Source organism: Pectinophora gossypiella, chromosome 23, assembly GCF_024362695.1.
Source record: "Pectinophora gossypiella chromosome 23, ilPecGoss1.1, whole genome shotgun sequence".
Taxonomy (NCBI): domain Eukaryota; kingdom Metazoa; phylum Arthropoda; class Insecta; order Lepidoptera; family Gelechiidae; genus Pectinophora; species Pectinophora gossypiella.
The window spans coordinates 813,922-826,908 of record NC_065426.1 but is presented as its reverse complement, the minus strand read 5'-3'; the positions used below and the strand labels follow the sequence as shown (position 1 = coordinate 826,908).

The 12,987-nt window shown below is 38.8% G+C and overlaps 1 protein-coding gene across 2 annotated transcripts in view; it reads left to right on the top strand.

Moving 5' to 3' along the window:
* LOC126377320 (S phase cyclin A-associated protein in the endoplasmic reticulum) overlaps positions 1–12,987 on the top strand; it is a 526,515-nt gene that overhangs the window by 176,207 nt on the left and 337,321 nt on the right. The window lies entirely within an intron of this gene.

Here is a 12,987-nt window from a genome sequence, read left to right as displayed (position 1 = left end):
TATTCTGATTTCAAGTAAAGACTACGTACTTACTACATCAGTAAGTAATAACCGGGACCAACGGCTTAACGTGCCTTCCGGAGCACCGATCATCTTAGTTATTGGACAATTAGGTGATCAACCTGTAATGTCTTAACTAAACCATGAAGAAATTTGAAGAAATTAGAATGTAGATTGGGATAACTTTGTTGATTATATGAATATAAGGAGCGGGAAAATGAAACGGCGTCGTTCTTGTTACCTACTCCATTTTGTTTCTATTTTTTTTTTAATTTAAACATGGCGCTTGTCTATGACATGGATTGCTCGTCTTGGCGGGGCACTCCCGTGCCCGTTTTTTCCTTCATCGCTATTAAGGTAAGCATTTATGATCTTAACAAGTGTTCAAACCGAATATGTCTCCCAAGGCTGTAAAATATTAGTATTAAGGATAAAAAAGTAATAAATAACCGTCTTCCTGTTTAACTATATGCAAAAATGGTGGTTTTAGTTTTGCTCCACAAAATTAATTTATAAAGGCAGTGAAGTTCATTTTAATAATTTATCTTCCTGCTAAACAGAAAAATTGGTCCTTTAGGTCTGTGTCGGATTCGAACCTGCGACCTCAAAGTGGGTTACCACGGTCTCTACAACATAACATTAACCAAATAAACATATTGTGTGCCATATGTTACGTAAGTAGTAGCCCATATAGATATAATACTAGGCTTTTACCTATGTTTGGTTAGTATGACCTCCGAATTATACTAATGCGATAAAATGATAAGCGATATCACATCTATTGACTAACACTTCATAGTAAAATGGTTTGGGGTTGCGTATCATAATGTATTTTATGCCAATAAAATATTTTTGACAGCCTCTGTGGTCTAGTGGTTAGAGCGTTAGGCTCACGATCTGGAGGTTCGGGTTCGATTCCCGATGGGGACATTGTCGAAATCACTTTGTGAGACTGTCCTTTGTTTGATAAGGACTTTTCAGGCTTGAATCACCTGATTGTTCGAAAAAGTAAGATGATTCCGTGCTTCGGAGGGCACGTTAAGCCGTTGGTCTCGGCTATTAGCCGTAAAAAACACCTCCACCAACCCGCATTGGAGCAGCGTGGTGGAGTATGCTCCATACCCCCTACGGTTGACTGAGGGGAGGCCTGTGCCCAGCAGTGGGACGTATATAGGCAGTCCGTTTATATTTTAGATAAAAATAATGTTGACTGAGGCAAGTAACTTAACTACAACATTGGGAGTTTGATTTTGTGTATTGAGATTGGCGAGAGCGAGCGAGACATAGTCTGCGTTCTCTCCCTGTTACTCCTTAGCGGCTTACGGATCAAAGTAAAACTCAGAGGGGGTAAAGTCGACGCCCGATACGAGTTGGTGCGGGGCAGAGAGTTTCCATTACGTAGGTTTTTTTATTCTACGCCATAAGTACTTAGGTTTTTGTTTGACCACAGTTTCACCTTGTTGGTAAGCTGACCTAAGTTGGGACACGCTTACCTAACAAGTGCTTATTCATCACTAATTTAAAAGCCACGCTCTTGTTGGTGTAACATTCTCAGTTGGTGTAACAGTTAACGGCCTTCGTGGTCCAGTGGTTGAGCGTTGTGCTCACGATTCGGAGGTCCCGGGTTCGAACCCCGGTGGGGACAAATCACAAAAATCACTTTGTGATCCCTAGTTTGGTTAGGACATTGCAGGCTGATCAACTGATTGTCCGAAAGTAAGACGATCCGTGCTTCCAAAGGCACGTTAAGCCTTTGGTCTCGGTTACTATTTACTGATGTAAGTACTTAGTCGTTACATGAGTCATGTCAAGGGCCTTTGGCGGCTCAATAGTAACCCTGACACCAGGGTTGACGAGGTTGTTAAACCTCACAACCCAATCGATAGTAGTAGAACTACCCCTTCCTCTCTTTGTAGCTTCTCTTCTATGATCATTGAAAAAGCAGAGATATGAGACTCCCGATATTTCGACATGTTGCAAGTGCCATGATCACGGGATGACTTTCTTCTAAATGATGTTTTTAATAAATTCATCGTGTCTTATTAATTGTCCAATCACCTTATAAGTACCTATTATTGCATGTTTTTTTCTTTATTACTAGTTTCGCAGAGAGTTCATATTGTATGTAAGTATTATACTAATTCTACGACTGCATTTAAAAAAAGAAGACAAAAAAACACAAATACTCCAGTCTCACAAATACGAAACATTTTTACACCATACAACTTCACATTTACACTCACACCACCTTTTGTTTCAAGGAAATAAAGTCCAATTTACTATAAAGCGAGTGCAGACAATGTCGGTATTAAAATATCTCCCTGATAAGGGTAAGCGCACACTGTGATCGATGATAATGTCGCTCGCGCACTTAGATAATAACGTCGAACGTTTTGTAAACACAGCCTTATCTGTTTGAAGTGCGTTTTGTTTCTGTATACTCTAGTTATTGACTGGTCATTATTTGTATAATTCTAACCTGCGTGGTCCAGTGGTTGAGCGTTGGGCTCACTATCCGGGTTCGAATCCCGGTGGGGACATATCACAAAAATCACTTTGTGATCCCTAGTTTGGTTAGGACATTACAGGCTGATCACCTGATTGTCCAAAAAGTATTAAAGATAATCCGTGGTTCGGAAGGTACGTTAAGCCGTTGTCCCGGTTATTCCTTACTGATGTAAGTACGTAGTCGTTACATGAGTCATGTCAGGGGCCTATGGCGGCTCAGTAATAACCCTGACACCAGGGTTGATGGGGTTGGTAATCCACCTCACAATCCACACGATAGAAGACGAAGAATACCCCTGTTATTATTATATCTCCCGCTCCATATCCCACAGGGAGTCCATATACCAGAACCAGACCAGTCCATCTTCAAGTGGCATGTGACCACACGTGGTCTAGACAAAGACAACGCGTTGTTGCGTTTATCTGCGCAGACGCAGACGCGACATGTGTACACTGATTAGAATGAACTTATACTTTGTTAGTAGTACAAGTTATTAATTTATCTCAAGTGCAGTTTCACTAACACACTTGGCTCGACCATTATAGACGGCGATACGGCTCACCTATCACGTTGGTCTAACAGAAAGCTCGGTGAGGTGTGGGTACTTAGCTCATCTTCCGATGGATGTACTGGGACCATTGATATACAAACAATGATATAAGACTCACGCCGATCATCCCTAATAGGTTGAGCAGAGCTTCAAGAAATTAAAGACTTACACCCACTGTTGATGCGAAGTCTTAAAAATATAATGAAAATAATTAATAACATACTAAAGTTTTATTTCTTGAAAGATATAATGAACTTTATGACAAGGGATCCTATCGCCCATAACAATTGTGTAGTTTTCTAAGTCTAAGATACATTATAAAATTCTGATTACTAAATAAAGACAGATGTAAAGGTCACAAAAACATTTTCATTTTTCTATTTAACTTATTTATGAATTCTAATACGGAAAAATTTAATAATAAGTCCGACATTTTGTCACGTTTTTTCTATGACGTCACAGTGTGTTTTTTCATACAAATGCCATAGTAATTTCGTGTTTTGACGTTTGATTTTCTTCTTATCGTGTGGATTGTGAGGTGGAATACCAGCCTCATCAACTCTGGTGTCAGGGTTATCATTGAACCGCCAAAGGGCCCTGACATGGCTCATGTAACTACTACTTAATTACATCAGTAAGTAGTAACCGGGTCCAATGGCTTATCGTGCCTTCCGAAGCACGGACCATACTACTTTCGGACAATCAGGTGATCAGTCTGTAATTTAGTAACCAAACTAGGGATCACAAATTGATTTTTGTGATATGTCCCCACCGGGAATCGAAACCGGGGCCTCCGGATCGTAGCCCAACGCTCAACCACTGGACCGTGGAAGCCGTTTATAACTACTTGACGTTTGGTAACAAGTATCTGATTTGACTAGTTGGAATCTAGCCTATTGTCCATCATGTTAGAAAGGAAGGACACAATATCTGTGTCGGATTTTTGGTACCATTATTTTCAAAAGTGCTTATAAAAACCCACCAAAAAGAGCATTCAATATGCTCCAAATAAAGCCTTGAATAAAGCACACGGTACATTCATCCTAAAGGCCCCGTCACACTAACCGGCTTACGCGCGCCACTGGCTTGATGTATCGCGTTGACAGCGTTAGTAGCAAGCCGACATTGTTTGAAATCGTGACATTTCAACACGTTCCGTGCTTCGGAAGGCACGTTAAGCCGTTGGTCCCGGTTACTAGTAATCGTTATATGAGCCATGTCAGGGGCCTTTGGCGGCTCAATCATAACCCTGACACCAAGGTTGATGAGGCTGGTATTCCACCTCACAATAGACAGATAGATAAAATACTTTATTGAGCACAATGGACACAACATATACATAACAGGCGACCTTATTGCTTATGCAACAATTTGTGGCAACCTTTCCACAATCGATTAAACCGATTAAGTCGATCAATTATCGATCGATTTTGATTAAATCGATTAATCGATTTTTGGCACAATCCACACGATAAGAAGAAGAACACGTTATGATGTCAACCGCTCGTGAGGTTTGTGAACAAACTTGGCAAAGTAAGAAGACTGCGTTATATTATGACCAGAAATATGTAATCATCATCATCATCATCATCATCAGCCCATTAACGTCCCCACTGCTGGGGCACGGGCCTTCCCTATGGATGGATAGGGAGATCGGGCCTTAAACCATCACGCGGGCCCAGTGCGGATTGATGGTTATTAACGACTGCTAATGCAGCCGGGACCAACGGCATAACGTGCCTTCCGAAGCACGGAGGAGCTCGAGATGAAAACTTTTTTGTGGTCACTCATCCTATGACCGGCCTTTGCGAAAGTTGCTTTACTTCAACAATCGCAGACCGAGCGCGTTTACCGCTGCGCCACCGAGCTCCTCAGAAATATGTAATACCGATAAATAATTTGTATATCATAGATAATTGATATCACGCGAGAGCCGTGGCAGACCAGTTATAGATATAAGGTAAAATATTATCCTCTCAGACGACGCCCTGAGCCGAGGTGCGCGCCTAACTGTATACCCTCAGGCCTATAATCTTATATTTTGTACCGGGTGAGAGCCCTGAGCGCTCCCCATTTGTCCGCCCAAGTAGTTAAAGCCATATGCGACAATATACGACCAATAACATTTAAAATACATGTATACAATAAAATACAATACAAATACACTTTATTGCACCAAAATAAAAAGAAATAGTTACAAAAAGACTCTTAACTAAGTAAATGGCAAATGGCGGCCTTATCGCTTAAAGCGATTTCTTCCAGGCAACCATAAGGTGAGGAAAAGTTAAAAACAATAATCGAAAGATTGCGGGTACAAACTATAAGTACAACTGGATTGTGAGATGGTACACTTGACAATAAAACTCACAAACAAACAAACATTACTTACATGACACTAAATCTGCAATACAACAAAATGGTACCAACACGTAAGAATATAACAATGACGGACATAAAATGGCCACCGCATTCTTGACAGCAAACAAACAAGATTTTTTCTTTCAACATACTTTTTTCCGTTTTTTCTTCCAACGCACGGATCAGATTTAGCTTAATCGCATCAACTCGGAAGCGCCGAGCGTTAAATCCGCGCCGGTTCGTGTGTAAAGGGACCTTATACGCGGACGGGTCGCTGAAAGTTGTTATAATTTTTTTACATTTATTTAAGTCGTGTTCTTTCGGGACAGCCTCCGTGGTCTAGTGGTTAGAGCGTTAGGCTCACGATCTGGAGGTCCGGGTTCGATTCCCGATGGGGACATTGTCGAAATCACTTTGTGAGACTGTCCTTTGTTTGGTAAGGACTTTTCAGGCTTCAATCACCTGATTGTCCGAAAAAGTAAGATGATTCCGTGCTTTGGAGGGCACCGTTAAGCCGTTGGTCCCGGCTGTTAGCCGTAAAAACACCTCCACCAACCCGCAGTGGAGCAGCGTGGTGGTGTATGCTCCATACCACCTCCGGTTGATTGAGGGGAGGCCTGTGCCCAGCAGTGGGACGTATACAGGCTGTTTATGTATGTATGTATGTATGTAAGTCGTGTTCTGACGTTTTGTATCTTGCCTAGTGACGTATTAGCCGAGCAGTCATTCAGCGCTCAAAAAGTGGGACGCAAAGTTACTGTTAATATAGCGACGTTGACAGTACTTTACCTCAGTGCGCGATTAGGCGCCAAACTGGCGACACGGGGAAGTGCGTGGTAAAAACTTGCAAAAATAGAAGCTCAAAGCGAAAAAAGAAGGATGGAACATCACATAAAATCTTTTGAATAAAGCACGCGATATTTTTAGCCTAAAGAATTCTCTCCCTTTCCAGAAAAGAGGTTTTAACAAGTTAAAACTAAATCATAATCACATTAAGTCGGCTTCCATTCATTCCAAAGCTGCCTCTATATTATAAAGATCTATTAAAAGCACATTATAGATTTTTTTCAATATCGATCTATAGATCTCGATCGTCAGATCCAAGGATCGATAAAAAAGATCCACTAATGGCGCCAATCCGAGTGTTAAACGCGGCTGTTTTGACAAAGGTTTTAATATACTTAATCTTTCTTTTTCTTTTTAGGGTTCCGTAGTGTAGTGAGGTTCGTACCTAGCTTTAATCCTTACGGGGTAGGCAGGCACAAGGTCAGAAGAAAATTTGCAGTCTCGTTTGGTATTCGAGCCCTCAAAGGGATATGATGATATGTGTGGTTCTTCTTCTCCCATATCGTGTGTGCTTAGAGGTAGATGACCAATTAGCAACTCTGGTGTCAGGGTTATCACTTCCATACACACATAAGATCACGCCTATGTCCCATAGGGGTAGGCAGAGACCACGGATTTCCACTTACGATCCCGACAGACCACTCATCAGTCTTCATGTATGCTCGCCGCTTTAGACTACTCTTGACCTCGCCTTTCTTCTAAACGGATCCTTCATCACCTTCATCATCAATTTAAGAGCCACGCTCTTGTCGGTGCAGCATTCTCCATTATCCATCAAAGGGCAATTCTTTGACTTCCTCCTGATAAGTAAGACACGACGTTCGCCTTGTCTTTAATCTGTTCCATGTAAGCTCTTCTTGGTCATCCCCTTCTTTCTAGCTTCCTTCTATGACGAGTTTTGCAATATTGACCCATTTTGTAACTCAAAAAATGCTTTTAAAAATAAGATCCGGGATAAATTAATAAGTAACTAGATAGTTTATGTACAGACACACGCACACACACACACACACACGCACACACACACACACACACCCTCTCTCACACACCCCATACACTTGTACACAAACATACTCCACACAGACACCATATCATGTTATATTATTTCCTTCTTCTTGCACTTGTATACCCTTTTTACTAAACTAACTTACTTATGATATACTTAATTACTGTAATTGTTAATGATACCTACCAATTTGTAGTACGTGGTAACTTGTAAAGGCTGTTCTATTTTTAAGTAATTCTGTTATTTAGGTATACTATCGCTGTAAGTTACCCAAATAAAATAAAATAAAATAAAATGACGTTTTTAATAAAGTTCCTTTAAAAAATATATTTAATTTTGTACCGGGAATTTAGTGTGTCAAGCCAACTCACACTTGACCGTTTATTTTTTCAGTGACAAAAGTAGTGTGTCATTCTGCCGGCGTTCTTTGCTCTTGTGTCAGTGGTCGGGTGTGACGTGTTATTCTGTTCGTACAAAAACTCACTTTTACGTAGATATAAGTTGTCTTTATTGTTATCAAGGTATGAAACGTTTTTTTTTTTGGGAAGATACCGGGAGAAGCAGCTACTGCTTACATTTTGAAATAAACATAGAATAAAACGTGGGTGAAGTGTCCTCTCCACAGACAATGAGTCGCCTAGGACGCACTTAAGGAAGCGCAGGGTTGCCTAAGACCTAGGTACGTCACCCTCTCGACCTCCTTGACTAGTTCCACAGGAAAGGCAAGCCAATACGTGTGAATAAAGTGTAGAGCCAAGTCGGTTGCAGGAATCTACCGCATATTTCAGGAAATCAGAAATCAGAATCATTTATTCAACGTAATTATCATGGATAAACTTGTTGATAGTCAATGTAACATTTTGGATATTACGTCATTTCGCAAGGTGTTATGGCTGAGGAGAAGAAATGACAAGAAACTGCAACAGCAACACATCTTTTAAAAATCAATGGTATACATTACAAGTTATTTAATAACTAGAGGAACACATTCAATACATGACATTTTTATCATTTAGGTAATCATTAATCTTATAATAAGCTTTTTTACATAAAGTAAGCTTCACGTGAGCTTTAAATTTATTCTCTGACAAATTATAAATATTATCTGGTATTTTATTGTAAAAACAGGTTGGACCCTACTCGCGCCTAACGGAGATCCCAACTCCGGGTTTCATTTCGGAGTTTTCCTTCTCCTAGACGGTTGCAAACCAATGCCGGGAGACCGTCTCCCCCGCTGATTGGTTGGGGACTGCTTATTTAATTCGCAGCTGACCTCTATATCTAGAGGCACTATCCACCACCTGTGACCCCGCCGGTAGCCTACAGCACAGCCCCACGTTCATGGTTATATCCCACTTGGCGTAGTCAGAGGTACATCCATCGCAAGATGAACTAACTACCTACCCACACTTCACCGAGCTTTCTGTTAGACCAACGTGATAGGTGGTGAGCCGTATCGCCGTCTATAATGGTGGAGCCAACTGTGTTAGTGAAAACTGCACTTAAGATAAATTAATATCTCATTGGTGCAAGTCCAGTACCGGGGTACGAGCTGGCGCTCCCCAACTGAGAAAGTCCAGTGTACAGTCATGAGCAATATAATGTACCCACTTTAGGACTCTGTCGCACTAACATATTTGACATTAATGAGACTTACAGTTCAATTTGTCAAAAAAGTTAATGTGACATGGTATCAAAGTGTATACATATTAATGCTCGTGACCGTACCCTAGGACTACATAAAAATAAAATTATAAAAAAAATGGAATCTTTTTTTTTGACATGACTTATTGTAGATTTGCCGCAGATGGCATTGACTAATTGGCCGGAAATTGTAATCCACCTCACAATACCTACACAAATGAATAAGACTTATAACATTATATATTATATATAATTTAAGTTTCATACTTTTGTGACGGAAAAATTCCACTTGATATAAACTCAGTATCATGGTCTGAATCATCCCCTCAATATTCGTTACGGTGTCACTAACACCCTGTATATAATAAAATATAGATGAAGATTCTATTCGGAGAGGTATTCCGAAAAAAAATCGTGAGCCTCTTATTAAAAACTGGTCCACAAAATAACCAAACCTCACGACTTCATTTAAAGACAATGTTTAGACGTGTCTGTTATTACCCAACTTATTAACAGTGACGGTAACATCTTCACTTTCGGTCGTATTGAGGAATGCCCTAATTCAATTAGTGCCTGCTACACACAATTAACATCGAAACTGTTTGTTTTAAATGTACTCGTTTGGTTGTTTGAGTTATTGAGGCGAGTGTTCAGTTTGTAAAGTAGTTATCATTTAAAAAGTACAAGGTTCAAAGACGTCTCAACCTTTTCTTTCTTTTTTCCATCTTTTTGAGTTTGAATTCATGTTTGGATCATAATACTTGATATCACGTGGTTTCCAGGATTTGTGCACGGTTAATAGCATTGGTGTGGTCGCACGGGGAATGGGTGTATTACCATTAAATAAGGAATAGAAATCAGAATCATTTATTCAACGTTATTATCATGGATAAACTTGTTGAAGGTCAATGTAACATTTATGAATTTACGTCATTTCGCAAGGTGTTATGGCTGAGGAGAAGAAATGACAAGAAACTGCAACAGCAACACATCTTTTAAATCAATGAGGGTACATTACAAGTTATTTAGTAAGTAACTAGATAATATTACATATATCATATACAGGGTGTTAGTGACATCGTAGCGAATACTCAGGGGGATGATTCAGACCATGATTCTGAGTTAATATCAAGTGGAATTTTCCGTCGCAAAATTCATGTATTTTTTTAGTTTTTTTTAAATTATTTTCAATCCTATACTTTTGCGATGGAAAATTCCACTTGATATCAACTCAGAATTATGGCCTGAATCATTCCTCAGAGTTTTCGTTATGATGTCACTAACACCCTGTATATATAAATAATATTACATTAGGAGTTATAAAGGTCCGGGTTCGATTCCCGATGGGGCACGATAAGCCGTTGGTCCCGGGCTACTAGCCCAAATACCTGCACCAACCCGCACTGGAGCAGCGTGGTGGAGTATGCTCCATACCCCCTCCTGTTGATTGAGGAGAGGCCTGTGCCCAGCAGTGGGACGTATATAGATTGTATGTTAATTTATGTTATGTACTACGTATAGAACGGCAAATCTCCGCTCCCCACCAGCGGCTGAGCTAGGTTTACCTCACCCCCGGTTCTTAAGTAAGAACTTGAGACCAACGGCATATCGTGCTTCCGAAGCACGGAATCATCTTACTTTTTCGGACAATAAGGTTCTTCAGGTTTTATTCCGGTTCTTTTTTTAAACTAAATTGTATATGTCGCTTTATGAACTAGCGTGCCAGTAAAACATTATTAACTAACATCTAAACCTTTTACCCAAACTACCTTCTGACGTAACAAAGGAATCAATTTTCCTTAGAACCGGACGTCTCCGGGACCGGAAGCGCGCCGGACCGGATCCGGAAGCCGCTGCCCGGATGTGACGTCACCCGACGTATTGATTGCGGCTAATTCATTTCGCTCCCTCTCAGGGTAGCGGGATCGATTCCCGGTCATTTCATTACCTACTAGTGTGGATTGTTGATGAATTGTTTGAGAATAATATAACTGGGGGGTTAAAAAGGTCACATCGAAGCAATTCACCTAAAAAACAATATTGCTACTATTTGTTCACATTGCGCACTTACATATGCGCATCCAACCATTAACAAATATAATGCATTTTTTCATATTTTTTTAAGGAAACCAATATTATTTTAAAAAATCAAAAATTTCACAATGCTTCGATTTTTCTGGCCAATTAACAGATGCACGTCACTCAGAAGGAATGTCGCCAATTTATGGACAAAAACCAAAGGTTGACCTCACGTGGCGCCGCAGACTGTAAAATGTTACAAAAAAAAAGTTTTCTATTTTTATGGAGCTCAAAAGTAACGTGGTAGATAACTCCTACGAAATATAGGTAGATAAGTAAGTAGGTATATCAGAATTTTAATTAAAGGTGTTATGGGAACAAAATTATGATACAATAAAATTATTCTAAAAATACAATCAATCAATCAATCAATCAATCAATAATACTTTATTGCACAACGACATATACAAAGGACATAAACATACGAATAAAAACATAAGTACAATAGGCGGCCTTATTGCTAAATAGCAATTTCTGCCAGGCAACCTTAGGGTGAAAGAAGTTAATGCATTGGAGCACGGGCTGGTGCAATAAACATATAATGACACGAACAATAATAAAAAGAAAAATAAAATAAGAATTACAATTATTATTACAATTAAATTTAATTACAATTATTATTAATAAACAAAAAATAATAATAATATTGATTCTATTTTTATTTGTTAAAGGGTTTATTTCCAACCTAGTTCCCCTAACCTTCTATTTCTCGTTATAATTACATAAAGTACCATCAGTTCCACAGTCGTGCAGTTTCATCGCTTTATAAAAAAAAAAAATATTATCCTTTAAAACGTAAAATATACATTGCCACATTTTACAGTAAGTATTTACTATATTTCCTTCCTTAAAACCTCGAAAAACACTCTTGAGACAATTTTGGCCTAACACATCTGCTTAAAAACTGAAAAAAAAACAACGATATCTTTATCAGTGCTCTATTTTATCTATGGTTCGCAGTCTTAATGACAATCGGCGCGAACATTTGGCGCCAAAGATTTTTTTGGCGCAAAAACAACCTCACACGTCGTTGACAACGTAATTAGTGGAAAATTGATGATGGATACTTCTTCTGGAACACTTTTTCTGGTATTTGTCATTTGTAGAATTTATGAACGTTACCTAAAACAATTTTCCAATCACTAATTGCCTCTATCTGAAAAGAAAATATTTTTAAATTTAAATTTTTAAATAATTTAAAAAAGCTAGAGTAGGTACATTAAAGTTTAAAAATAGGTTGGTAATTACCTACCTAAATGCGACAATTCGCTGTAATTTTTATAATTACATGTTTCTTCGTCTTATTTTAAAATTCATAAATTCAAAACTATTTTTTAGTTATGATAAGCCAATTAAAATAAAATTACATGATATTTCTAAAAATTTAAAGAACTCCTTATAACTATTAAAGTAGTTAGTATAATTTGTTATTTTTTAGAGGTATAATTAGTGAAATATCCTAAAAAAAACTATATTCGTAACAAACCACGATAATAATTACCGAAAAAAATGTTACCAATTCGTAGGTATGTACAGAAATTAATAAAGAAAACATTTAGAGCCCTAAAATACATAGGTACCTGACGCTATATTGTTATGAAAACGTATCGTGTTCAGAATAGACCTGAAACAGGAATCAAGATTAACACTCCCCGTGTTGCCAACAAACAAATAAGTAATTTTGACAAACCGCATCTGAACATCGAATGCTGAATCAAACAGAAATCACCCGCAATAAATCAAACAAAACACCTAAAACACGAAAGATTAACATGGCCAGATTAAAAAAATAAACCCAGTAAGAGACCACGGATCAAAACCATAAATCATGCTCATTATATTCCAACCGGATTATTTTTTACCGAAGAAAATGCTCAAAAAAGCATCAAAAAGCTATTGGGGGGCGCCATTTTGTGAGAGAGACGTCGATTAGGGCGGGAAAACGGGAAGCCGTTCGCCAATGGTGACGGCTGTTTTGAAAAGGCGTTCTAAAAT